Here is a 15,186-nt window from a genome sequence, read left to right as displayed (position 1 = left end):
GGGTCGGTATATCGATTAGGACCAATATATTGGACGTAGTAATATATCTACCTGCATGAAAAACCAGACATCTCTGAATAGAGAAAAGAGTGGGAAATGGTCATAGTGTGGGGAGAGACAGGAAAGAGAGATGAGGCAAGAAAGGGAGAGAGAGATTGGGGACCACTGGAAAAGACAGAGATGCACATATGAAGTTTTGTGGAAAAACGTCTGGTTTTCCATGTTATTTTCCCCATATGTCAGGGATCATGCCCACACAAGGGGATGGTAACAGAGAGAGGCGGAAAAGATAGAAATGTCAGTCAAAACAATTAGTAACCTGTATTAAGTAATATTAGTCTTTTATATAATCTCTTACATCATGCATCTACCTGTAGGAAGGCCCTCTGCCCTCCCTCCCTTCCCTGACAGCTCTCACTGGCTTGTAGACTTATACTCAGCTTCAATTTTGTCTTCTTTCCTCAGCATTTATAGTACAGCCCTGTTCTTTCCTATCTGCACCTGCAGCCAGCCAATATTGGGCAACTACTGTATATCGGGACCACCCAACAGGTCTTTACCTAAATAGAGTTTCATAGTATGCCTGGAGTTTCCCTGTCTATGCAGGATTGTTGCATTTACCTTTTTTCCACCTTTTCCTCTTAATAGGAGATTCCCTATAGAATCTGTAAATTGCTATCCTATATAGTGGTTTTCAATTTGGAGTCTACACAGCCTTTTTATATAGTTAAGTCCTGCTCCCAACTTTATACTACAGACAACATATGTAATTATCAGCTAAGTTTCCCTCTGAGACTATTGCTGATTAGAGGACCTGTTGCTGCATTGTCTCCCCTGGGACATTGCCATACAAGCCCTGGTGCCCCTTTGTGTCTACTGCAGGAGGTTATAGAGCAGATGGTAGCTGCAGGCAGCTTTTTTACTCACTTCACCTTACAGAGAAGAGGGTGAGTGCCACTTGAAGCAGCCCTTGGTAAGCACACTGGAAGCGGCAGATACCCTTGGGCTTTAATGACACTGTATCCATAACTAGGTCACAGTGATCGCAAGTTGTATTTATCTTACCCCGTACTTGAGAGTTGAGAGAAGAAAAAGTGTGTGTGTGTGTGTGTGGGTGTATATATATATATATATATATATATATATATATATACACAGAGGTGTAGCTAGGTGACATGGTGCCCAGAGCAAGGGTATGTTTAGCGCCCCCCTCCACTGTACTGAATTAAGAACCTAGCCAACATGTGGTGTATATATATATATATATATATATACACTTTAAAACTGATCAATTGCAGGACTTTGCCTTTTTTAGCTAGACTGATTCAGGTGTGCACTTACATATGTTTTTTTAGCAATTGTATGTATTATTAACAATATATATACATTTTAAACTGAATTTTTTTAGGATTATTTCAGACATAGCAGTACAGTTCATATTAGCTTTATTATTTTATTTTGTTTTTTGTTTTCATTTTACCTTCTTGGCAAATAAATATATAAAAAACTTTCATGGATGAACACCATTTTATGATTATATGGTAATTTGTTAAGTCCCAGATGCATGATGTCCAATCAAGTGGACATGTGTATAACTACTTTAGTTTTATAGAAAAATGCAAGATTTTGTGTTTGTATAGGCCCTGAAGACTAATAAAAACCATTTTGAAAACATCTTGCATTAAGTCATCATAATTCATGCATGAAAAGATTAAATGGTAGATATCTAATTTAATCAGTTTTGAACTATGAAAAGTATGACCTGCAAAAGTACAGAATTATTTTATACAGTAATATCTCAGGTTCACAGTGAAAACTACCCATTTTATGTGTTATTCTATATGTCAACATATTATGCTGACTTGAATGCAAAGTAACTTTAAGTGCTCCCACAATGCGTATATGGATGCGTATATGGAACCAAATGCATGTTTTTGCCCATATGCAGATTGTAGACAGCCAGTAATTAGTCCCGAAAGCAAAGTGAACACAATCACAAAGATAAGAGACTTTGGGGGAGATGTACTAAGCAGTGAAAAGGGTGGAGAAGTGAGCCAGTGGAGAAGTTGCCCACAGCAGCCAATCAGCATTGTAGTAATATTTATAATTTGCATACTATAAAATTATAGCAGCTGATTGGTTGCCATGGGCAATTTCTCCACTGGCTCACTTCTCTATTCTTTTCACTGCTTAGTACATCTCCCTCTTAATCACCTAGCAAAGAATGGTATGTGTGCACTCCTTTTATAGTGTATAGGGCAGATATTTGAACTTAGTATACTTCCCAAACTGAGCAATGCTGACTTATTTGATCCGTGTCCTGCATTGCCCTATAATGGTGTAAATACCTTTGACCCAGAGATAAAGAAAAAAGATAAACCAATACTGGATTTTAAAGGAGCGGGCCTCTCTGGAATGCACACTCTAGTGAGAAAACAAGTCATACTCTCTACTCTGCATGAATCCCACAATCAATAGTAGTGACGGTATCAAGACCTTTGTGCTATTATTATTTGTAATTATTCTTGAAAATAGTGTAGCTTTAGATTAAAACTAAGTTTCCATGTTTTGGTTTTTTTTCTGATAATTAAACTCATATTTATTGACAATGAAAACAATAGTTATAATATAGTTCAAGTTCACTCATCGGGGAATGCAGCAACCTAAAGGAAGATGAAATACTACAACAAAACCACACTCTACGCGGTCAAAATTGAGTTATAATGTTGCCACGAAATATTTTTCTACTGTGGTTCTCTGAAATTGAAACCATTGGAATATTTGACAGTGAGGTATATTATTAGGATGAGAAGGCAAAAGCAATTTTGAAAGAGAAATATTTCAGAGTCTTTAGGGAATTCTTGCTTTAAATTACCTATTGAAACGTAGTGTGTGGAGTTCATGCATGATGATGTTGAAGGGGAACTTTGTGATGCACAAATAGTCAGACGTTAAAAGGCAGCATTTAGCTCCATTGCTTTTCACTATATAGTTTATTGCTCTATAGCAAATAGTATTATAGACGATCACAACTACCCACTGAGCTGCCAGAACCTTTTCTAAGAACAAGTTGCATGGCTCTTAATATTTTTTTACCTCGTTGGGTACATATTTAGTAAATAGGTCTATATCATATATTTCTTTCACTGACCACATTACTATAATGTTTAACAAACATGTTTCTCTGTCTCTCTACCTGTTTTTGTTCCTAAAGTGCAGAAAAAAAATGATCAAAGATTCTCGTCTATGAATAAAACTTCTCTTTTATTATATTAGATAAAAACTCAATAAGAAACAAGTAAAAAGTATTAGGTAATCAAATATCTTGTGTAAATGATAAATTCAATATTCGTAGTAGTCACAGCATGTAGAGATGTGCACCGGAAATTTTTCGGGTTTTGTGTTTTGGTTTTGGATTCGGTTCCGCGGCCGTGTTTTGGATTCGGACGCGTTTTGCCAGAACCTCCCTGAAATTTTTTTGTCGGATTCGGGTGTGTTTTGGATTCGGGTGTTTTTTTACAAAAAAACCTCAAAAACAGCTTAAATCATAGAATTTGGGGGTCATTTTGATCCCATAGTATTATTAACCTCAATAACCATAATTTACACTCATTTTCAGTCGATTCTGAACACCTCACACCTCACATTATTATTTTTAGTCCTAAAATTTGCACCGAGGTCGCTGGATGGCTAAGCTAAACAACAGAAGTGGTCGACACAAACACCTGGCCCATCTAGGAGTGGCACTGCAGTGTCAGACAGGATGGCACTTCAAAAAAATTGTCCCCAAACAGCACATGATGCAAAGAAAAAAAGAGGTGCACCAAGGTCGCTGTGTGACTAAGCTAAGCGACACAAGTGGCCGACACAAACACCTGGCCAATCTAGAGTGGCACTGCAGTGTCAGACAGGATGGCACTTAAAAAAATTGTCCCCAAACAGCACATGATGCAAAGCAAAATGAAAGAAAAAAGAGGTGCAAGATGGAATTGTCCTTGGGCCCTCCCACCCACCCTTATGTTGTATAAACAGGACATGCACACTTTAACGAACCCATCTTTTCAGCAACAGGGTCTGCCACACGACTGTGACTGAAATGACTGGTTGTTTGGGCCCCCACCAAAAAAGAAGCAATCAATCTCTCCTTGCACAAACTGGCTCTACAGAGGCAAGATGTCCACCTCATCATCATCCTCTGATTCCTCACCCCTTTCACTGTGCACATCCCCCTCCTCACAGATTATTAAGTTGTCCCCACTGGAATCCACCATCTCAGATCCCTGTGAACTTTCTGGAGGCAATTGCTGGTGAATGTCTCCTCGGAGGAATTGGTTATAATTAATTTTGATGAACATCATCTTCTCCACATTTTCTGGAAGTAACCTCATACGCCAATTGCTGACAAGGTGAGCGGCTGCAATAAACACTATTTCGGAGTACACACTGGAGGGAGGGCAACTTAGGTAGAATAAAGCCAGTTTGTGCAAGGGCCTCCAAATTGCCTCTTTTTCCTGCCAGTATACGTACGGACTGTCTGACGTGCCTACTTGGATGCGGTCACTCATATAATCCTCCACCATTCTTTCAATGGTGACAGAATCATATGCAGTGACAGTAGACGACATGTCAGTAATCGTTGGCACGTCCTTCAGTCCGGACCAGATGTCAGCACTCGCTCCAGACTGCTCTGCATCACCGCCAGCGGGTGGGCTCGGAATTCTTAGCCTTTTCCTCGCACCCCCAGTTGCGGGAGAATGTGAAGGAGGAGCTGTTGACGGGTCACGTTCCGCTTGACTTGACAATTTTCTCACCAGCAGGTCTTTGAACCTCTGCAGACTTGTGTCTGCTGGAAAGAGAGATACAACATAGGATTTAAATCTAGGATCGAGCACGTTGGCCAAAATGTAGTGCTCTGATTTCAACAGATTGACCACCCGTGAATCCTGGTTAAGCGAATTAAGGGCTCTATCCACAAGTCCCACATGCCTATCGGAATCGCTCTGTTTTAGCTCCTCCTTCAATGTCTCCAGCTTCTTCTGCAAAAGCCTGATGAGGGGAATGACCTGACTCAGGCTGGCATTGTCTGAACAGACTTCACGTGTGGCAAGTTCAAAGAGTTGCAGAACCTTGCACAACGTTGAAATCATTCTCCACTGCGCTTGAGTCAGGTGCATTCCCCCTCCTTTGCCTATATCGTGGGCAGATGTATAGGCTTGAATGACCTTTTGCTGCTCCTCCATCCTCTGAAGCATATAGAGGGTTGAATTCCACCTCGTTACCACCTCTTGCTTCAGATGATGGCAGGGCAGGTTCAGGACGGTTTGCTGGTGCTCCAGTCTTCGGCACGCGGTGGCTGAATGCCGAAAGTGGCCCGCAATTCTTCGGGCCACCGACAGCATCTCTTGCACGCCCCAGTCATTTTTTAAATAATTCTGCACCACCAAATTCAATGTATGTGCAAAACATGGGACGTGCTGGAATTTGCCCAGATGTAATGCACGCACAATATTGGTGGCATTGTCCGATGTCACAAATCCCCAGGAGAGTCCAGTTGGGGTAAGCCATTCTGCGAAGATGTTCCTCAGTTTCCGTAAGAGGTTGTCAGTTGTGTGCCTCTTATGGAAAGCGGTGATACAAAGCGTAGCCTGCCTAGGAATGAGTTGGCGTTTGCGAGATGCTGCTACTGCTGCTGGCGCTGCTGTTGTTGCTGCGGGAGGCAATACATCTACCCAGTGGGCGGTCACAGTCATATAGTTCTGAGTCTGCCCTGCTCCACTTGTCCACATGTCCGTGGTTAAGTGGACATTGGGTACAACTGCATTTTTTAGGACACTGGTGACTCTTTTTCTGACGTCTGTGTACATTTTCGGTATCGCCTGCCTAGAGAAATGGAACCTAGATGGTATTTGGTACCGGGGACACAGTACCTCAATCAAGTCTCTAGTTGCCTGTGAATTAACGGTGGATACCGGACACACATTTCTCACCACCCAGGCTGACAAGACCTGAGTTATCCGCTTTGCAGCAGGATGACTGCTGTGATATTTCATCTTCCTCGCAAAGGACTGTTGGACAGTCAATTGCTTACTGGAAGTAGTACAAGTGGTCTTCCGACTTCCCCTCTGGGATGACGATCGACTCCCAGCAGCAACAACAGCAGTGCCAGCAGCAGTAGGCGTTACACTCAAGGATGCATCGGAGGAATCCCAGGCAGGAGAGGACTCGTCAGACTTGCCAGTGACTTGGCCTGCAGGACTATTGGCTTTCCTGTGTAAGGTGGAAATTTACACTGAGTGAGTTGGTGTTGTGGTTTGCAGGAGTTTGGTTACAAGAGGAAGGGATTTAGTTGTCAGTGGACTGCTTCCGCTGTCATCCAAAGTTTTTGAACTTGTCACTGACTTCTGATGAATGCGATCCAGGTGACGTATAAGGAAGGATGTTCCTAGGTGGTTAACGTCCTTACCCCTACTTATTACAGCTTGACAAAGTCAACACACGGCTTGACACCTGTTGTCCGCATTTGTGTTGAAATAATTCCACACCGAAGAGCTGATTTTTTTTGTATTTTGACCAGGCATGTCAATGGCCATATTCGTCCCATGGACAACAGGTGTCTCCCTGGGTGCCTGACTTAAACAAACCACCTCACCATCAGAATCCTCTTTGTCAATTTCCTCCCCAGCGCCAGCAACACCCATATCCTCATCCTGGTGTACTTCAACAGTGACATCTTCAATTTGACTATCAGGAACTGGACTGCGGGTGCTCCTTCCAGCACTTGCAGGGGGCGTGCAAATGGTGGAAGGCGCAAGCTCTTCCCGTCCAGTGTTGGGAAGGTCAGGCATCGCAACCTACACAATTGGACTCTCCTTGGGGATTTGTGATTTAGAAGAACGCACAGTTCTTTGCTGTGCTTTTGCCAGCTTAAGTCTTTTCATTTTTCTAGTGAGAGGATGAGTGCTTCCATCCTCATGTGAATCTGAACCACTAGCCATGAACATAGGCCAGGGCCTCAGCCGTTCCTTGCCACTCTGTGTCGTAAATGGCATATTGGCAAGTTTACGCTTCTCATCAGACGCTTTCAATTTTGATTTTTGGGTCATTTTACTGAACTTTTGTTTTTTTGGATTTTACATGCTCTCTACTATGACATTGGGCATCAGCCTTGGCATACAATGTTGATGGCATTTCATCATCTCGGCCATGACTAGTGGCAGAAGCTTCAGCACGAGGTGGAAGTGGATCTTGATCTTTCCCTATTATAACCTCCACATTTTTGTTCTCCATTTTTTAATGTGTGGAATTATATGCCAGTATCAATAGCAATGGCCTACTACTATATATACTGCGCACAACTGAAATGCACCACAGGTATGGTTGGATAGTATACTTGACGACACAGAGGTAGGTAGATCAGTGGCCTTCCGTACCATACTGCTATATATACTGGTGGTCACTGTCAGCAAACTGCAAAACTAAAATGCACCACAGGTATAGAATCTAGATGGATAGTATACTTGACGACACAGAGGTAGGTAGAGCAGTGGCCTTCCATACCGTACTGCTATATATACTGGTGGTCACTGTCAGCAAACTGCAAAACTAAAATGCACCACAGGTATAGAATGTAGATGGATAGTATACTTGACGACACAGAGGTAGGTAGAGCAGTGGCCTTCTGTACCGTACTGCTATATATACTGGTGGTCACTGTCAGCAAACTGCAAAACTAAAATGCACCACAGGTATAGAATCTAGATGGATAGTATACTTGATGACACAGAGGTAGGTAGAGCAGTGGCCTTCCGTACCGTACTACTATATATACTGGTGGTCACTGTCAGCAAACTGCAAAACTAAAATGCACCACAGGTATAGAATCTAGATGGATAGTATACTTGACGACACAGAGGTAGGTAGAGCAGTGGCCTTCCGTACCGTACTGCTATATATACTGGTGGTCACTGTGTCAGCAAACTGCACAACTGAAATGCACCACAGGTATAGAATCTAGATGGATAGTATACTTGATGACACAGAGGTAGGTAGAGCAGTGGCCTTCCATACCGTACTGCTATATATACTGGTGGTCACTGTCAGCAAAACTCTGCACTGTACTCCTCCTATATAATACTGTTGGTCCCCAGTCCCCACAATAAAACAGTGTGAGCACAGATATATGCAGCACACTGAGCACAGATAAGGAGCGTTTTTTTCAGGCAGAGAACAGATAAAATTGGTGGTCACTGATCAGCAAAACTCTGCACTGTACTGCTCCTATATAATACAGCTGCTCCCCAGTCCCCACAATTAAGCAATAAGCACAAATATTTGCAGCAACATTAATAAACGGAGAGGACGCCAGCCACGTTCTCTCCCTAACATTTCCAATGCACGAGTGAAAATGGCGGCGACGCGCGGCTGCTTATATAGAATACAAATCTTGCGAGAATCCGACCACGGGATGATGATGTTCGGGCGCGCTCGGGTTAACCGAGCCATACGGGAGAATCCGAGTATGCCTCGGACCCGTGTAAAATGGGTGAAGTTCGGAGGGGTTCGGTTTCCGAGGAACCGAACCCGCTCATCACTAGTAATAATACTCAGTAATTCAGCATATAATGAACTTCATTCAGCTTAGATCACTATTGAGACAGAAATTGTGATTTTCTTAATTCTGCTTCTGCTAAAAATCGCATGTGAATAGCCTCCCAGAAAGGGAGAAGTGAAGTTATTTTTAGATTTCTAATAGTGCCCCACAAAGATGAGAGTCCTTAATCCTGTCTCCTTTTTTTGTTCTGCTTTCTAAAATATTACTCTCAAGGGTGCATCTCCACATAAGACACTATATTCCCAAATTATGGGATCCATACCTACAGAAAAAGAGCAGATATAGAGGACTGCAACCAAGACTCAGAATATGAGAATTGGTGCTGCACAGGGATCCATGCATACAGAAAAAGAGCAGATACAGAGGACTGCAACCAAGACTCAGAATATGAGAAGTGTTACTGCACAGGAATCCATGCATACAGAAAAAGAGCAGATACAGAGGACTGCAGCCAAGACTCAGAATATGAGAAGTGGTACAGCACAGGAATCCATACATACAGAAAAAGAGCAGATACAGAGGACTGCAGCCAAGACTCAGAATATGAGAAGTGGTACTGCACAGGAATTCATGCATACAGAAAAAGAGCAGATACAGAGGACTGCATACAGCACTCAGAATAAGAGAAGTAGTGCTGCACAGGAATCCATACTGTAGAATAACAGCAGATACAGAGTATCACATTCACTACACATAATAAAATAAAGTGGTACTGCACAGTTACAAAGGAAGTGACAATGTGTGGTTAGGCATGTATATAAAAAGTGGGTCTGGAACCAGTTTAACAGATACACGTGTCCTTGAAAAACCAATGGATGTTGCATAATATTTATTTAAAATCTTGTATAGGTGTATAAACTGCAATGATTTTAGTGTAGCGTGAACATGGATTAAACTCATATCTGACGTAATGGTTGCACATGGGTATTATATATATATATATATATATATATATATATATATATATATTATAGCCACAAATATATTTTCTACATATGTTAAAATTACTTTTATAAGAATGAAAATAATTTTTAAACATCACAAATCATCCCCTTCAATTAGTGTGAATTTAGAAAATCAGACAGCAATGCTGCTGTTCTCTTAGAGAAGTTCTGTAATGTGTAGAGGCCCTCAGTGGAACTGTATCTAGTGATGCCAGTAATGAGATTACTCGCAGTTACTCTCCAGATCCTATAGCAATCATTGGTTTTTCCTTTCACTTCTGATTTAGAAAGTTTCCAGGGATTAAATGCAACAATCTTTGTTCCTATCCAAGTATTCATAGATTTTTACTTTTGTCATAAACACAGCATTTCATTTCTTTTTATGGTCTGAATAAGTGGACAAATATAATGTAAATGTGCTTCACTTGAAATCACACAAACCAATGGTTTTTCTCTGGACACAGCAATCTAGAGACATAGGGTGGGATGTACTAAGCATGAAAATGTGGTCAAAACTCAGATAATGTTGTTTTTGAAGTATTGGCTGCATTTCCATAGGTACCAAGCTTGGACCCGAGGGGTATACCCAATAGAAGCTTATGGACTTCTTTCCACATTACCCTCTGAGGGGGCTCTCATCTGGATTGTAAACTCCCATGTGAGAAACCCCTCTACTTTCTGCATCATGTCAGCCCCATATTTGCCAAGCCTGTATGCTTGCATTTTCCTTTTTTTTTTCTTTAATAAAAAATGACTATACCCACAACAGTCTGCAGTTTTGTTGTGCTTTACAAACAAAGAAAGACAAGATGATAGTTTAAGTCCATCTAATCTGACCGGACCTCACAGTGGAAACACCCACTTGTGGTCTGGACCAAAACTTCTAAGATAGTTTATCAATCCAATAGGGACCAGTGACATTATGTAACTGGAGCATATAATTTGACATAACTGATTATGACCAAGGGGGTGATTAAGACCTGATCGTAGATGTGCTAAATTTAGAACATCTACGATCAGCTTTCCTGACATGCGGGATCAGCTTTCCTGACATGCGGGGGGATGCTCAGCACAGGGTTAGTCCGCCCCGCATGTCAGGGCCGACTCCTCCGCACAAGTATAAAAGCATTGCACAACAGCGATGCTTTTGTACTGAAAGAGTAGATCCCAGCCAGCGCAGCTCTTGCACGCTGGCAGGGAGCTACCTGTCACAGCCCGGGTCGCAGCGGCTGCGTGTGATGTCACGCAGCCACCGTGGCCCGCCCCCCCAATGTTCCGGGCACACCTGCGTTGCACGGACCACGCCCCCTAAATGGCAGCTAAATGCCGCCAGCCCGCCCCCTCCCACCCAGCGACCGCCTCTACCTGTCAATCAGGCAGAGGCGATTGCTAGGCTAAGACAGCCTTCAGCTCTCTGCCATGCACCGGCGCACTGTGGGTGAGATTTATCAATCCTTCTAAAAAGATAAAGTGGAGATATTGCCCATAGCAACCAATTAGAGCCTAGCTACAATTTTCTAGCATGTACAAGATAAATGGTTGCTTGAATCTATCTGGTTGCTATGGGCAATACCTCGCCCCTTCTTTTTTTTTTTTATAAGGTTTGATAAATCTTACCATATATAACCATCAGGGCAGTAGAGAGCCTAGCTGGGCCCAGGTACTTTCTTGGGGGCATGGCCTACTCACAGGAGGCATGGCCATGTACCCTTAGGAAAAATAAAATTGTATTTTAAGCACCTTCTTGGCCACACTGAGGAGAAGAGATTGCAGCTGCTGCTGCCAGGTTAGGGGGAGGGGGCCCAGGGCCCCCACGGGGCCCCTCCATCAGACATGGGCCCGGGTAATTAGTACCCTCTTCCCCCCTCTCTAGGCACCACTGGTAACCATCAACCACAATGCCATCTTTATAGCAACACTTATGTAATACAAAGCAATGACTCTGACTCTTCCTTGCCCATTGGTTCTGTACTAAAAAGAGGAGAGAGAGGGCCTCTTCTGAGCATTTCCCTCACTATGCATATGCCATTTAGAAATTTAGGAAAGCTGAAGATGTAAGTCCCTGGGTAGTTGCAACAACTGTTCTACCAGAATGTTGGCATTTAATGCAAAATATAATTCCATTTATAGGAAATATAACTGGACTGCAATTCAATTCAACTCTTTGGGTAGGGTTTCATTTTCTGAAGGGACAAGTCAGACATCAAATATTGAACAAGTGACATTTCTAAAACTTGTTTTACATATGTTGAAAAGGGAGCATTTTCATGTCAACCTTCCAACATATTTCTACCACAGTTTAGAAAAATAAATTACATTTCTTATTGGTTGCCAAAGGCAACACCATCTTTTCTAGTATCATTTACATAAGTTTTCTATGGTAAATGACAATGTCTTCCATTTAGTTCTAGGCTATGGTGGAACCCTCACATTGCTTTCTGACATGAGTCATCATTGCTATATATGAGACCACAAGGAGGGAGGAATGGGAACAATTATCTCTGTAATACGTTATGAATTGAGTGTTGCAGCAACAAATACATTTTGCACTACAAATGAATGGGTCTGGATTTATGTTTTTATACACATATCTCAAGTGTACCGTACAGTTTATTACAATACCTTTCATTTTTGTAGCATATGGGAGGAATATTTCTGTGATGAGCAAAAATTACAGCCGTGACTGTGGGAGCAGGTGTACAATGCTCGGGCCGCAAGAGTCTGTTATCATTGTTCTGCAGCTCCAAAAGAACATACTCCACCCCTGTTAATCAGAGCCCAAATCAGGTTGCCCACAAGTGTTTAAGGCCACCTCCCTGGTCTACTCAGATGAGCTGTTCGGTTTTATTGATAATCAAACACACCCAAACTTTGGGTGTCCAAGTAAAATGGAGTTCTGGCTCAAATCTCTGGCGTTCCCTTGAGCTCTGAACTTGGATTTAACCACGTAACTGGCATGGTCAGATCACATGCGACTGCATTGCCCTACTGTGTCCCCCAGTTTTTGAAGGGGAGATCTGTTCTGTAGATGAGCATAAAATAATATTTATATATTTGAAAATAAATACATTTTAAACTCTGTCAAGTTTTTTTTTATTAAAACAATGTTAGAAATGGTTTTGAAGGGAACAATCGTCAGTTAAATGGTTAAAGACTGAATCTAGGGTTTTGGATTACATGTAAGTCCCTCCCTTGTGATTTGAAGGGCCATTTTACCTAGGAGAATGTATGGTGAGGTGGGCAAAGTTGACTAAAAATTACTGGAAATTAATGTTAATGATATTAATAATACTATAGGAACAAACATGGGTATAGGGATGAGTAAAAAACCTGAACACTAGACAAGACCACAGTTATCCAATTATGTGATTCTGTGACTCAGTGTATAACGCTGGGCGGTGCTCTAGCAGGGTCTGTCCTTCTGAATTACAGATCACTGTGAGCTAGAAACACTGTGTATCTGGGCTGTCTGGCTTATGTTGATTTTGCCATGCCCTGCACCTAGGTATAGCGCTATGGACCCCCAATATATACAGAGAGGCCTTGACGCAGCTTTTGGGCTTACACATTTGTGCAGATATATGTAACCAAGATCTCTGAATTCTAAGATATTGGGGGTCATTCCGAGTTGTTCGCTCGTTATTTTTTTGTCGCTAATGCGCATGCGCAATGTCCGCAGTGCGACTGCGCCAAGTAAATTTGCTATGCAGTTAGGAATTTTACTCACGGCATTACAAGGTTTTTTCTTCGTTCTGGTGATCGTAATGTGATTGACAGGAAGTGAATGTTTCTGGGCGGAAACTGGCCGTTTTATGGGTGTGTGCGAAAAAATGCTACCGTTTCTGGGAAAAACGCGGGAGTGGCTGGAGAAACGGAGGAGTGTCTGGCCGAACGCTGGGTGTGTTTGTGACGTCAAACCAGGAACGAAACTGACTGAACTGATCGCAGATGCCGAGTAAGTGTGGAGCTACTCAGAAACTGCTAAGAAGTGTCTATTCGCAATTTTGCTAATCTTTCGTTCGCAATTTTGATAAGCTAAGATTCACTCCCAGTAGGCAGCGGCTTAGCGTGTGCAAAGCTGCTAAAAGCAGCTTGCGAGCGAACAACTCGGAATGAGGGCCATTGTACGGGATTTAAATCTGGCTACTGCTATTATTCAGGGTGCTGGGGGAAACAAAATGTGTGTTTTTTTGTGCTTCATAATACATCTGCTCGTTGTGATCGCATATTGGAATGTGATCCTGTGCGGTGAGATACTGCACAAATTGCAGAGAACATGCCAGGCCTGGCCAACCTGTGGCTCTCCAGCTGTTGTGAAACTATAAGTCCCAGCGTGCCCTTCTACACTTTTCTATTAGGAAATGCTAAAACTGTGGCAGAGCATGCTGGGATGTGTAGTTTCACACCAGCTGGAGAGCCACAGGTTGGCCAGGCCTGGAATATGCAGTCTATCATAATTGGGCCCTAGTCTGAATAATGGATGAAATCCTCTGCAGCTGCTCTTATTCTGTATATATGGATTCCTGTGCAGCACCATCTCACTTATTCTAAGTGCTGAGTGCAATTCTCTGTATCTGGTCTTTTTCTGTATGTGTGGATTCCTGTGCAGCACCACTTCTCTTATTCTGAGTGCTAAGTGCAATCCCCTGTAACGGTTCATATTGTAAATGTATGGCTACTTCATACTTGCCTACTTTAGATCTCTCCTCTCCGGGAGAAGCCCGGAGAGGAGATGCTGCAGGATACTTCAGGGGGCGGGGCCGGACTGTTACATCATCATGTGTGAAATGCATTATTTTAACCCCTTCCCCACCCACGGTCCCGCAAACATCGGAGATTATCTCTCCATCCTGCCCACATCACTAGGGTGCGAGCAGGATGCAGGAGACCTGCCTACTCTTCCGGGGGTGTGGGGGGCTACCCCAATAAAAGGGAGCCTCCCGCAGCTTCCGGGAGTGTAGGCAAGCATGGGCTACTTATGCAATGCTACATGTCTTATTCTGTTGCATGGACTTCTGTGCATTACCAATACTTTTAATTTGCTGGGTGCAATCCTCTGTACTGGCTCTTATTTTAAATGTACTCTTATTATGTGTTCTAGGTACATTACTTTGTATCTACTGTTATTATGTACATATGGATACTTATGCATTACCACCACTCTATTTCTGCATACTGGGTGCAATCCTCTATATCTACTATTAGTCTGTGTGTATGGACAATTGTGTGGTACTGTACCTCTTCTCAGTCTGTGTGCTGAGTATAATCCTCTGTAGACTATCTGATCTTATTCTGTGTGTATACAGTACTATTTCTCTTACACTGTTATGGGTGTAATCCTCTGTATCTGCTCTTATTCTGTATGTATTGATATTTGTGCAGTGTCTGTGTGCTGGGTGCAATCCCCTGTATCAGATCTCTTATTCAGTATATACAGTATAGATAATACCCCACAGATCAGTACTTGACATGTTTTGCACTGCTGCTGTTCCTTCACTTTCTCTTCAATTACCAAGGGCTCCACTACACTTTCATCACACCTCAGCTATATTAAATAAATAAATGTGTTCTAGCAGTGATAAATATGAACATTGATATTTTATGCTGGCAGGCATGCATTAGGATAAAAGT

The 15,186-nt window shown here is 42.4% G+C and overlaps 1 protein-coding gene across 1 annotated transcript in view; it reads left to right on the top strand.

Moving 5' to 3' along the window:
- The window catches only part of LRP1B (LDL receptor related protein 1B), a 1,835,733-nt gene that overhangs the window by 1,041,525 nt on the left and 779,022 nt on the right, over positions 1-15,186 (top strand). The gene's annotated exons all lie outside the window — the stretch shown is intronic.

The sequence above is a fragment of the Pseudophryne corroboree genome, chromosome 7 (assembly GCF_028390025.1).
Source record: "Pseudophryne corroboree isolate aPseCor3 chromosome 7, aPseCor3.hap2, whole genome shotgun sequence".
Lineage (NCBI taxonomy): Eukaryota > Metazoa > Chordata > Amphibia > Anura > Myobatrachidae > Pseudophryne > Pseudophryne corroboree.
This window is presented reverse-complemented; position numbering and strand designations above follow the sequence as displayed.